Source organism: Manis javanica, chromosome 1, assembly GCF_040802235.1.
Source record: "Manis javanica isolate MJ-LG chromosome 1, MJ_LKY, whole genome shotgun sequence".
Classification (NCBI taxonomy): domain Eukaryota; kingdom Metazoa; phylum Chordata; class Mammalia; order Pholidota; family Manidae; genus Manis; species Manis javanica.
Window position 1 is genome coordinate 218,066,487 of NC_133156.1, and position 13,226 is coordinate 218,079,712.

Here is a 13,226-nt window from a genome sequence, read left to right on the forward strand (position 1 = left end):
ACGGAAGGTTAAACTGAGCCGCTGGCAGTGACTGAGTAAGCAAAGGCACCCAGAAGGCTCAGGTCCTATTCTGACTTAGACCTTTGAGTAATTCCAAAACTGCCAGGAGAAGGAAGGGTGAGATAAAAACAACAAAAGGGGGAGAAGGGAACCCCCCTTATTATTTCCCATTATTATTTCCAGCCAGCATGGCCCAGCACCAGAGCTCAAGGGTTGTGTCTTCAGTCTTTCTGCAGAAAATAACGCCCTGCCTTCTGAACACCACACACCACACAGACAGTCCCAGTGTGTCATTCAGTCCCGTCTTCTCACAGCCTCTCCAAAGGCACACCAAAGATGTGGGTGCCAAAGAAGTACAACCAGCTCATATTTTACGCACAAGTCTAGACCCCAAGTAGGCCTTGTTTCCAGAGAAGCGAAAAGAGAAACAAAACAGAAAAGAAAACCCTGAGTTAGCAGAACTTCCTGGTGGCCTGGCAGTTCTGGGAACAGTGAAGTGAGTTCACAGGAAGTAGGTGAAAACGAAAAGAAAAAGCCTTGTTTTTGGCCCCTCTGAGCCTCTGGTTATGGGGAGCTTCACTTCAGATGAGTCAGATGGAGGACGGAAGGGGAAGCTGCCCGAGGGGCAGGCCTGGGACGGAGGCAAATGCACAGGGAGGACAGCAGACCTCCAAGGGTATGTGACCCCTTACGCCCCTGGCTTGCTAGACCTGGGACAGACTTCACTGTGGACAGTGGCAGGGGTTTCTCCCCACCTCCCCCTCCCCCAACTCAGGCTGTTTGGGGGCCCAGCCCATGGGAGACCACCACATTCTGCTGCCGTGGATGCAGGGTGACTGTACAGCCTTCCAGCAGTGCCTGCTGCCCCTTGCCGCCTTGGACTGCCGAAAGATGACCCATGACTGTGGTGTCCTTATATGCCATCTCCCTCGGTCAGTGCTTGGGTGACCATCTCTTACGAGGGTTTCATTAACACTCGAACAAGGCAAAGACAGCTACTGTGAGTTGAGCACTGCCTGTGCGCTGGGCTCTGTGCTGGGTGCTTCCCGTGCATTAGCTCAACCAAACATCACAATGCCCTCTAAGACTATGTTATCCCCACTTTACCAATGAAGAAGACGAGGCTCAGAGAAATTACAGTAACCATATGATCCAGCAATGACCCTCTTTAATATTTACTCAAATGTTTGAGGACTTATGTCCACACAGAACCCTTCACATTGTCATTTATAGCAGCTTTGTAATTGCCATAACTTGGAAGCAGAAGCAACCAAGATGTCCTTCAGTAGGTGGATGGATAAACTGTGGCACATCCAGACAATGGAGTATTTTTTGATGCTAAAAAGACATGAGTTATTATGAAAAGACATGGTAGAAACTTTAATGTATATTACTAAGTGGAAGAAGCCAATCTGATAAGACTGCATATTGTGTAATTCCAACTACATGACATTCTGGAAAAGGCAAAACAATAGAGACAATACAAAGATCAGTGGCTGCCAGCCATTAGGGAGAGGGAGAAATGAATGGTCAGAGCACAGAGGATTCTAGGGCAATGAAACTATCATGTTGGTACTATAATGGTGCATACATGTCATTTATACATTTATCAAAACCCATAGGATGTGCAACACCAAGAGTCAATCCTAATGTGAACTATGGACTTGGGATGATGCTAATATGTCAGTGTAGGTTCATTGATTGTGCCTAATGCACTGTTCTGTTGGGGGAGGCTATGGGCAGGGGGTGGAGTAGACGGGACTCTGTAACTCCCGTCTAACTTTGCTGTGAACCTAACTGTTCTAAATAATAAAGTCCATATTAAAAAAAAGTTTCAGTGCCCGTCCAAGGTCCCAGCTCTAGTAAACAGTGGAACTGGGCTCTGTAATTCCAAATATGATGTTCTTCATCTTCACTCCATCCCATGTCCCTGTAGTCTTTCCTACCTCACAAATACTTTTGTTTTTAATCTCCTGCTGGTTGTGGATGAAGCTTGCAACAGGAACAGAGAGGCCATTTAGAAACACTGGGAGTGTTAAAATTCCCTTCTCTCTGTTCCTCTAAAGGCTGATGACACTGCTTCTCCTTCCCTACAAGCTGAGAACTTGCCTGACTTAAATCTTGACCATGTGTGGGGCTCCCCTTCCTTTTGGATCCCTTTCTTCTCTTCACTTCTGGGCCACAACCCCTTCCCTGTTCTCTCCTATGAAAGATGGAGGGTGCAGCCAATGTCTGTCTGTCTGCCATTTGGCACCTGTCTTTCCTGACCAATGTCCACACTCTGGCCCACTGATTTCACTGCTCTATGAAGGGGAAACATGTGAGTTAGTAAAATGTTGAGCAAACAGCCACCATGTTGTATGAAACAACTCAAAACTTAAGGCAATAACCTTAGGGCCACCAATGTGGAGTTGAGCAGGTTGTGCACTGCCCAAGGGTACCTGTGGAGAGGGTGAGTGGTGAGTGGGGTCTGGAGAGAGACCTTGTTATCTTCACCAAGCTAGATCCCCTCAGCCCAGGGGGACATCTCTATGAACACCGAAGTGCCAAGTGACCTCAAGAGAGGTAATAATCACTGTTCTTAATCAGCATCCTTGTTATTTTTATTCCTAGGTACTACTTGATGCAACATGGAAAGAGGCTGAGCTTGGCAGTCAAGGCCCTGAGTTTAATCTGACTTCTCCAATTACAAAAGGTAAAAAGCTTTGTTAAGTCTCTTGGCCTCAATATACTAATCCCCAAATGCTTCAAATATGTATTTTCATTAATGCTCATTTTTTAAAAGTGGAAAAAGAATTGTAAGGAAGGCAAAGCATGGGTGACCATTCCTATTTAACAGAGAAAAAGTTAAGTGGTTTGCTCATGGCCACCCAGTGAGTAAGTGGGAGGGAAAGGATGGAACCTGGGTTTTCCCTGTTGGTTCCAGTGTCTGTGCACACACCTGGGGTGTCACCCCTCCATATATGGATACGATATTCACAGCACTCTGACGTCATTACCTGAGTCTCAGAAGGCATCAGATGAGGAAAACAGTGGATGTCTTTAGGGTGGGTCATTACTGATGTGTGGTTTATCCAGCACTGGGGGATGAGTGTTCAGAATTAACCACAAATACAGTGAACACAATTCATTAGCCATTAGCTAAGTGATACTTTTATTTTTGCATAGCCCTTTGCAGTTTAAATGCATTTCCAAATATAATATTTAAAGACCTCATTTGATCCCCATGACTCAGGGAGTAGGCAAGGCAGTTCCAAGGGAGGGTGGGGCTGTGCAGGGGAGTGAGCGGGCCTGCTGAAGCTCAACCTGCCGAGGGCCAGAAGCTCAGGGTAAACTCAGGCTTCCACGGCCGCCTTTCTGTGGGCTGTGTACTCCCAACCCTCTTCCGAGTCTCATTCCCCCCAACACACAGCCCAGCAGTGGGGTATAGACTTGGACGTCAGCCTGCTGCTCCCTAGGATACGAACTTTCCTTAGCACCTCAGCCTGTCTCCAGGGACAGCTCAACCCTCTTCAAACCCAGGCCTCTCCTTGGGGTGCTGAAGAGGCAGGGAAGGGCCTGGCAGTCAGAGTTGTGGAGGAACCATTAGGGAAGAAAATGCACCAACGTTCCCAGTTGGTGACATCAGTCGACTTTTCTGTTTGCTATTTCACGTGACTTTTCAGCTACAAGGACAAACACATAGACCTTAGTCAGGTTTCTTTCTAAGCAAGAATTAACAGGCCTCCTGTATCATTTTCTTCTAGGGCCTTCCAGGCTCCAGAGACACTTCTGCTTCTGGCTTTCCTTACTGTAGCCCCTCAGAGCAGAGGCGCCGGGCCCCAGCTGGAGACTGCCGCCCGGCCTCACCTCCGTCTTCTAGGGCCTGTGCTTGGCGGCCCAGGGCCCGCGGCCCCACCCTCAGGCTCTGCCGAGGAAGGCGGCCTTCCAAGGCTCCAGGTATTTTTAATCACGGAGTGTTTATAGATCTGGAATGGCGCAGGGCTCAGTGGGGGCTCTGCAGCTACTTTTTTCTTTTTCTTGGACAGTCAGCTAGGTGGGAATTCCAGGCTGTGTGTATTTATGGAAGGCCATGGCGGTCCTGAGAGAGGAGTGATATGCTGACCTGCATTCTGGTGAGCTCCTGGGAGCCTACAGGCTTCTCCCTCCCCTCCTCTGAGCCTGGTGCCCCAAACCCAGGACACTGTCCAGGGAGGATGACTGAGCTGGGCAAGGAAGAGGGGAACTCGGCAGCAGAGCCTCTCGAAGGCCTGGCTTCTAATCTGGGTTGTCACCCACCACTGCCCCTGCCCCGTCTGCAGGTAATTCCAGAACATCTCCTGTGGGCAGGCTGTGCGTTCTTCAACCTGGGGAATTTGCTAATCTCTGGGTTCACTTCGGGAAGGAACTGAGAGACAGAGATGGCAACAGGGCCGCTGGTGCATGGGAGCACCCAGACACAAAGCGAATAATTATTCCTGGCTGACATCAGCAGCCCACTGCTGACTGTGTGAGCTGCTTTCCTTCCAGCCCCACCTGTGGGTCTGGCAGCCCCCAAAGAAATAGCGATGAGTAGCTGCATGGGTCTTAGATGCTGGTCGGCACGTGGCTGACCACCACCTCCCCACTGTTCTTAGGTCTTCTAGGTATTATCGGTCTGGGTACAACCAAGATCTTTTACCCACTAATCCCGCTGTTGCAGACAGGTGTGAAAAGCACAGATAGCAGACATCATGGGGTGCTGATTTAATTACTACTCTTCAGAGCAGTCAGTTTGGGTCTGGAAAGCTCCTAAAGGCAGGTCTGTCTGTGAAACAAGAGCAGACATTGTGAGTTTTAAATAGGCAGCTGACAGCCCACGGCTGACGGTGATGTCAGGCCCACCAGCTGGGCGGACTCCACCCCTGGCAGGCTCACTGTTCTTCCTTGCCTCAGGCTCAGGCCTCTGTGTGAGGATGAGCCCAGGGCTGGTGAGGAGGCTGCGGCCAGGACAGGTAGGACAAGGCAGGGATTCCCCATCAGAGGGGGCTGAGCCATGCGTTCCAGTGCCCAAAAGTTGTGGGTCCTTCTCATTTATCCACTCAACAAACATTTATTAAGCACCTTCTGCTTGCCAAACACTACTCTTCCCTGGGGACATGATGGTGAATGGTGAACCTCAAGGTGACTGCTCAGATACCCTGTCTTCGCAAAACCTTGTTCTCCGGTGCACCTCCACTGGTGCCTTAATATGACCAGGAGTTCACGGAGCAGGGGAAGGCTGTATGCCACAAAGCTTCCTTCAGCATCACACAAAGTTTGGGGTGCCCCAGACCTGAGCTGACTCCAGTGTTGGCCCTGGAGGAACCCATTGAATAAATTTATCCTCAAGCAAATCTTGGCTGCCTCAGAGGAACCCAGATGGCCTTTCGTGTGTGTGTGTGTGTGTGTGTGTGTGTGTGTGTGTGTGTGTGTGTGTGTGTGGTGTCCATGCATTAGGGTAATTCCATTTGTGTTTAAGCTAGAGGGAGTGCCTCGTTCCATTTGTGTTTTGTTTTAATCCTAAATTGGGATTATTTTATTTGTCTTGATTAAATTCAAAGCCTTGCTTTTGTTTTCTTTTTATAATGCTAGTATAAATTTATTTAAAAAATTTTTATTGAGATATAATTGACACATAGCATTATATTAGTTCAGGTATGCAACATACTGATTCAATATATGCACATATCGAGAAACTCAAGCACAATATGTCTCAACACCCATCACCACACATAGCTACAAATCTATTTTTTTGGCCCAGATGGCCATTTCTGATATCATGTGTTTCATTGGGGAAGGACAAGCCTTTTTTTATCTGTACGGACTGGCTATTATTTCAGATATTTTCAGGAGTATGGGAGGAAAATCATGGGCAACTGAGGTCATTTCTCAGGGCGTTTGCGTCGAATGAACTGAGAGGAGTAGTGGCCCAACCATGTTTATTTGAGCTATTCTGAGACTGCAAGATCAAGTTCAAGGCCTTTGTCTTCGCTCTGGGGCCACCATGCTCCCACACACACCACCAGTCCACCTCAGCTTCCATCCAAGCAAGTGTCGGAGAGCCACACTGTCTCCCCATGGCCTGTTCTGAGCATGCTTGACTTCCTTCAGCCCTGATGGCATTGTTCTCGCCTCCTGAAACCATCAGTCTGGTATGGCTGAGCAGTGAAGAACTATGAAATAAGAATATTTTTAGCAGTAAACAGATTCAGACTGGGCACTTGAACATGGAAGGATCAAATGACTGAATCCTTTCCTCTGTGATTATCTGTTTACTATCCCATTTCCTCCCATCGCATGCTTTTATTAAAGCTAGTATCGCAGGCCCTCTCTGTGTCAGGCACTATGTTGACATGAATTATTTCATTTAATCTTCAAAACAGTCTTATAAAGAACCATCAAGAAACCTTATTTTATAGCAGAGGGAGTTGAAGATTTGAAAGGAAGGAAGTGGGATCCCCCACCTAGTCACAGGGTTTGACCTCCATGGTCTGACCTCAGAACTCCTGCTCTCAAACACTGTGATGTGGCCCCTCCGGGCCGGGTGATGCTGGTGTCATACTTGTCTCATTCATGGTCATGGCCAAGGTTTGTCCTTGAACCTGTCATTCCATTCATTCAGGAAGGTGGCAGATATCTTCTTGCCTCATGTTTACAAGACCTAGGGCTCCACCTCTCCACACCAAAGGGTGAAATCTGCCTACATGTATAACTCAGAGGTCCCATGGAAGTCACTTGCCTCTCCTAGGTCCACCATCCTAGATGCCTGCAGAGGGGACTGCAGAGATGGGTGGGAGGGTGTCACCTGTAACCACCCATGGAGTCCTGCCCCAGGGCTCGCTCTCTGCTTGATTTTAGGCAAGTTACTAATCTCTTTAAGCCTCAATTTTCCTCACCTGTGACATACAAGTTCAATGAGAAGCTATCTCAGAGTGCCATTGCTGGATTATATGAGGTAGCTCACAATAGGCATGAGCAGAGCCTGATATAAATAAGCACTTACTAATCATTATGTATTATAGGTCCAAGTCTGTTACCTACAATTCTGAAGTCAAAAAGCTCTGAAAATTGTGTGGTTGATGTCAAAACTCATTTGGAAGCAAAAACCTATCCTGAAGTGGCATACAGCTATGTTTAGAAATACTAATGAAGTTCTGCTCTGGACCTTCTGGGGTTGTTACACGATACATTGTACATGCACCATATTACCTTTCTAATATCTGAAGAATTCTGAATTCTGAAATGCATCTGGTCCCTAGAATTTAGGATAAGGATTGTGAACCTATATTACTTTTAAGAGCAGAGTCAGTATGTCCCCTGACTGGCTTTCAATAGCAATGACTATCAACTCTAAACTCAGAACAAAAACCCTGGAAGGTATGGAATTAATTCTCTTTTCTGCTAGAGAAATCACAGATTGCTATTAAAGGCAGAAAAGAACTAGAGGTAGAGAAGTCAATTGAGACATATTTTCAAATATATTTCTTCCTTCTTTGGCTCATGTGATCACTGGGAACTTTCCATTGGGATCTGGCCCTGGATGAGAACAATTTTTAATGAGCATTTCAAATCCCAGATCCCAGGACACCGTGGTCCATGGTCACTTTCTGCTGGTCCACGTTTTGCTAGATGGGGCTGGGAAAGGAGAGCAGGGCAGTCATCCTCTCTCAAGGGATCTACTGAGGATCTCTCAAGTATTCACTGAGGATACAAGATATGCACACTTAAATGAAGTAGTAATATATTAGAGGATTATATTAGGTTAGAATATATTAGAAGATTATAAAATAAATGTTCAAGAAAATAACGGGGCAGGTATGCATTTTAGGAGTTCAGAAAAGGAACCGCAGTGGTGGGAGAGCTAATCTAAGGCCAGCTAACTCTTAGAGAGAAGAGCTAGCTACAGGCAATGCAGAGGGGAAGGGGAAGTGACAGTGGAGTGGAGAGAGAAGCAGGGACTTTGGAATTCAGTCCACACCCAACAGGTTCTGGTATGTGGCTTGAAAAATCTGCCTAACTTTTCTGGGCCTCAGTCTCCTCACTGCTAATGTGGAGGCAGTTATCTCTCTCTCTGACTATAATTATTATAACTATTAAATAAAATAGCATATGTAAAGTGCTGCCAGAATCCCCTTTATTTCTTGGTGACATCCTCCCAAGTTCGGCTCACAATCTTAGCTCTCATTGACTCCACGATACCTATGTCTGACAAGAGTGAGCAGATCAAGAAACAAATTATCATTCAAGCCCCTCAAATCTCCTCTTCCCCCAGAGCAGCATTTGCCAGCTCTCTACCATGCAGCCCCTTGCATCACTCTAACTAAGCTACTTCTCCATCCAGCAGTGGAGAGAGGAAGTCAGCCTTCCCATGGAACTTGCCCTCAAGTCAGAGATGTTTTTTCTCAGATCTCATTTTTATCTTCTGCTTAGAACCTTTTGGCCTCTTGACACACAGCACCACCGTGTGGGAAGGTTCTTGATAGATGGTGATTGTCCTGATACTTTGGTTCCATTGTCCAACCTCAACAGGTCATACAAGTACCAGAACCATAGATATCCTACATATCACCTAGGGGAGAGGCTAAGGGGAAACAAAAAGGAGCAGAGGCTATCATGGTGCAAAAGCTGGGTGAGAGAAGGCTCTGCCATATGTAACTCAGAAGGAAAGGGGAGGAGCTAATTATCAGAGCCAAGTATGCACCAGAGCCCACCGCACTGCAGGGAGCTCAAGAAACTGTCTCAGTTCTGCTGGGAACCATCAGCGGCCCAATATAAAACACCTAGGGGAGCTAGTATGTCTAAGGTTTGGGGCAAATGGACACTTATAGTCATAGTGGCAGCAGTTTGGTAACATTGCCGTCGTCATCGTCCACTTTTATGGAGGATCAGAGTTCGTGAAGATCATCTGCAGCAGGCTGTGGTCAGGAACAGCCAGGGCAGCAGGGCGGGCAGGCTGACTAGGGCAGAGGGGATGGGCTCCAGTTCAGATGTAGACTGGAAGCCTTCGAACAGCAGCTGAGCCTTCCTCTCTGGTCACAGAAGTGTCACTGTCATTGTTGCGAGAGCAAACATCATGATTGGAATGGTGTGCAGGGGGCCCTGTGGTGACGCGAGTGTGAATGCTTATACGAGGAAGGGAAAGGAGTCAGGGAGACGGACAGGAGTGAAAAGGAAGGGATGGGTCCCCAGGATATTTTTGTTTTGTTTTAAAATTATCTTTAGTATTATTTTATCAACTTTTTTTATTTGATTAATTGAGGTAGAAGTCATAGCATAAAATTAACCATTTTAGCATGAACTATCCAGTGGCATTTAGAACATTCATAATGTTGTGGGACATTTTTCCCATTCCAAGACCATTCATCCCTTTGAAGTAAAACCTCCTACCCATTAAACAGGCCCTTCCCATGCCTTGCTCCCTCCAGCCCTTGGTAACTACCAACTGTCTTCTGTCTCTATGGATTTCTCTCTTTTGGATATTGCATATCAATAGAATTCTATAATACGTGACCTTTTGTGTTTGGCTTTTTTCACTTAGCATGTTTTTGAGATCCATCCATACTGCAGCAGATAATCAGTATTTCATTCCTCTTATGGCCTGAATAATATTCCATGGTGTGGACATAGCAGAATCTCTTTATCCATTTATCCATTAATGGACATTTGGGCTGTTCCACATTTTGGCTGTTCCACCCCAGTGAAATTTTAACGATGACTTTGAAGATGTGTCTTTATGTGTCCTCTGCTTGGATGCGAGATATATTTCAGAGGCTAGGTTCCCAATTTCAGTTGCTGGTAAGCCAGGATACAGACATCAGTAGGCAGAAGGGGCTAAAGACTGGATGAGCCTTATCATAGGGAAATAGCCCCGATTCAGCTCAGGAGGCCTCGGAGAGACAGTGTGGTCTGGTGGGGAACATCCTAGGTTGGAATCAGAAGATTGATATTTAAGTGATGGCTCTAAACCTCAGCCACCTCATTTCTCAAAAGGGTTTGTGATCGCTGCTTGCCTTCCTCACAGAGCTGTTAAGAGGCTGACGGAGCTGTCATACGTGGGGGGTGCTTCCAAGCAGTCAAGGATCACACATTTGTGCTATGATTATCATTTCCCTGTTAGAAGACATGCAAAGTGACACTTCTGACTCTCCATCAGGATACTTTTTTGTGTTAGTCACAGTGCATTATTTGCACGTATTAGAAAATGAAGATCTTCAGAAGGCTGCTGGGTAGCCCACAGAATTGGAGAAATGAATAATCAGGCTCGAAAAGAGAGGGGCTGGACAAGGTCTGGAGGCCCAGCAGTCTGGGGTTGACTGGGGTGAATAAGTGAAGGTCATTTTTCTATCTTTGCATCACTCCAGTCTAGCTTCCAAATCCCAGGAGGAGGACTGATGGATTAGGGGAGGGCAAGAATCCTTGATTGACAGTTCTTTCAGGCCTGCACACTGTGGGGAGTAGGTGATTCCCAAAATGGAAATGAGGGAGCTGTTAACAGAAGAGGAAGTAGATGCTGGGAGGCCCCAGAACCTCAAATGTACACTAGAGAGAACTCTTTAAACTGTTTATGCAGTAGCAAGCACACTGGGTCTGCTAAGCCAAAGAATCTGGGGCTACCTTAGAAGCAGAGCACAAGTGGGAGTGATTAGGGATTTGGGGTGAAGGCTGGAGCCTGGCACTGGCACATTCCCCCTGCAACCTGCTGCCCTTGAACAACCTGCTGCCCTTGAACTCCATGCGTGAGGTCCCACAACTCTGCCTGAGAAGTCTGGATGAGTCTTCAGGGCACCAGTAGAAGCTTTTCTAAAGCCAGCCGAGGTCTTCGATATATGTAGGAAATTATTAATCACAGCCTGAGATTCTTCTTGGTATGTGCTGTCTTTACACTTTAAAAATAAATAAATGTGAGTGGAGGCCCATCCAGCCCCTCCCTTCTTTAATCATCCATGTCGGAAGTAGTTGGTAACCCCCACTGTCCATGCCCCCCAATATAGGTTGCCCTGCTGCCTGGAAAACAGGAATTTCTTATCAGATCAACAGGAAATTCTATTTTTACTTGATGTCAAGATTAAGAATAGCACAGGGAGAGAGAGGCACTCCCATACCCAAGTCGGCACCAACTCCACCCCCACCGAGGCACTCCCCTCCCACACTGGGGCTCCCAGGTTTGCTCCCGTGTTCGCCCTGTGTGCCTGGCCCCAGAGGGTTCACCCAGACAAAGCTCTGAGGGACAAACAGCTCTGACACCCCAGCTTGGTTCTCCATCTAATGCTAGGTGACAGTGCTGCCATGAGGGCCGTATATATATGGCTGTAGAAGGGCGCTGCTCACAGCTGCTCTGGAGACATTCATGAAGATGCTGAGACAGCCCTGGCAAGCAGCACTCTAAGCTACCTAAGTGCCCTGGCCAAGAGGGGCCCGTAAGCCAGAGAACCCCTTTCCCAGAAGCAGTTAGGAGAATGGCACTGATCTGCTGAGAGAAGCAAGCCCTGGCAGCAACAAGGAAGGAAAGCCAAAGTTTACTGAAACCTGACTGTGTGCCAAGTACTTACTAGCAGGGCCAGGCTGTTTGATCTTCCCAGCAGCCAGCAAAGGAAAGTATCTTCAGCACCACCCAGCATCTCCCTCATTTTACAGAGGAGAGAGCAGAGGCTCTGAGAGGTCCTGGGGACTGGAGTCTGGGTCAGCTTGATTCCAGGGCTTGTGTTCTTTTCTCTTTACCACCAATATTTTGTTCAACATCTTGCTGCAGGTCAGAAGCAAAACAGCAGACCCAGTGGCCTCTAGTGTAGGCGCTGTCCTTTGGGTGAGGGACAGCCTTCCAGGACTCCTTTCTCCTGGCAGGAGTGTCTGTCTGTATAGCAGGGCAGCTGCATCCGCTCGGCTTTACTGTAGCACAAATTACTGCCTCATTCAGAGAGCAGTAAGAAGTTCCCTCTGTGCCTGGTGTACTTGAACTTGAAAGCCACATGACTCCTTGTAAGTCTGCAGATGTGCCCTCAGCCTTATGTCCAGGATTTGTATATACCCATACCTTGTTGGCTTGCTGAGTGTTATTTGCGTTTGGTTCTGACTTAGTCATTGTTAATGGTACAACTAAAAGTATGTTGCAGAGCACTTGGGCTTTAACCCTGCCTCTGAAACTAGGATCTTGGTATGATTTACTTCTCATCTCAGTGAATGAATTTCCTCATCTATAGAAAGAAGATGCATAACTTGACCTGTGTCTCAGTGCAGAAGCCAAGTGGCTACTAAGCACTTGACATGTGACTAGGTCAAATTGGGATGTGCTATAAATGTAAAATACACACTGGATTTTGAAGACAGCTTAAAAAATGTCAACTTTCTCTCATTGATAGTAATTACATTGATAATATTTTGGGTTGTAACAGGTTAAACTGCATATATTATTAAATTAATTTCACCTGGCTGTTTCATTCTACTAATGCAGCTATTAGAACATTTAGGGTATCTATGTGACTTGTATTATGTCTCTCCAGACAGGTTGGACTAGCCCTTCTGGTTCCTCTCCATTTTTGGTCCTGTTGGTTAACTTGTCCAGGCTTAATTGGAGGGTTCTCGGTGGCCACAGGGACGCCTGCCTCTGGCTGCTTTTCAGTCACTTGCTCTAGTGTCCCTCCCAGAGCTGGCCCAGAATGGAAATGGGAAGTCCGAACTGCCCATGTCCTTGTGAAGCAGCATCTGTGCCAAAACATTAGCTCTGAAAGGAGCTGCACCAGGCCATGGCCTGTCCTCTCTGCCCCTGACATGGGGAAGGTCACCTATATTCTGAGATCCTAATTGCTCTGGGGTTGACCATCCCCTTAAGAATGCCAGGCATGTGGCTAATGACTAAGGAGCAGCCTCAACTTTTGACAGGAGTTAAAACTGAAGTCCAGGAGTAGGAGATGGTCTGCCACATTTTAAGACCATGATAAGTGTCTTAACTTCTAAAGAATTGGCTCTTTTCAAGCAGAGGCAGCCTAAGGAAAGGAGATCAAAAGGCAAAGAAAAAGGACTTCATAGAGTGTTCTGGGAAGATCCCAATGACCTGATTAAAAGGCTGACAGCTCTTAGAATACTCAAGAATTGGGGTGTGATAAGAAAAAAGCAAAAGAAACAAATGCACACACAAGCAAGCATACACTCTCACCGTAAGAGTGTACTCTACTGCCAGAATCCGAGCACGTTTGTGGAGTCAGCTAAGGATTGTGAATGTTAATTCAACA

The 13,226-nt window shown here is 46.9% G+C and overlaps 1 long non-coding RNA gene across 2 annotated transcripts in view; it reads left to right on the plus strand.

Moving 5' to 3' along the window:
- Window positions 1-551: 551 nt before the first annotated feature.
- LOC108404081 (uncharacterized) overlaps window positions 552-13,226 on the plus strand; it is a 38,441-nt gene continuing 25,766 nt past the window's right edge. For both annotated transcript variants that reach the window (XR_012121956.1, XR_012121953.1), the window contains exons 1-3: window positions 552-676; window positions 2,614-2,695; window positions 3,747-3,939. This is a non-coding gene — a long non-coding RNA (uncharacterized lncRNA). The remainder of the gene's footprint in view (window positions 677-2,613; window positions 2,696-3,746; window positions 3,940-13,226) is intronic.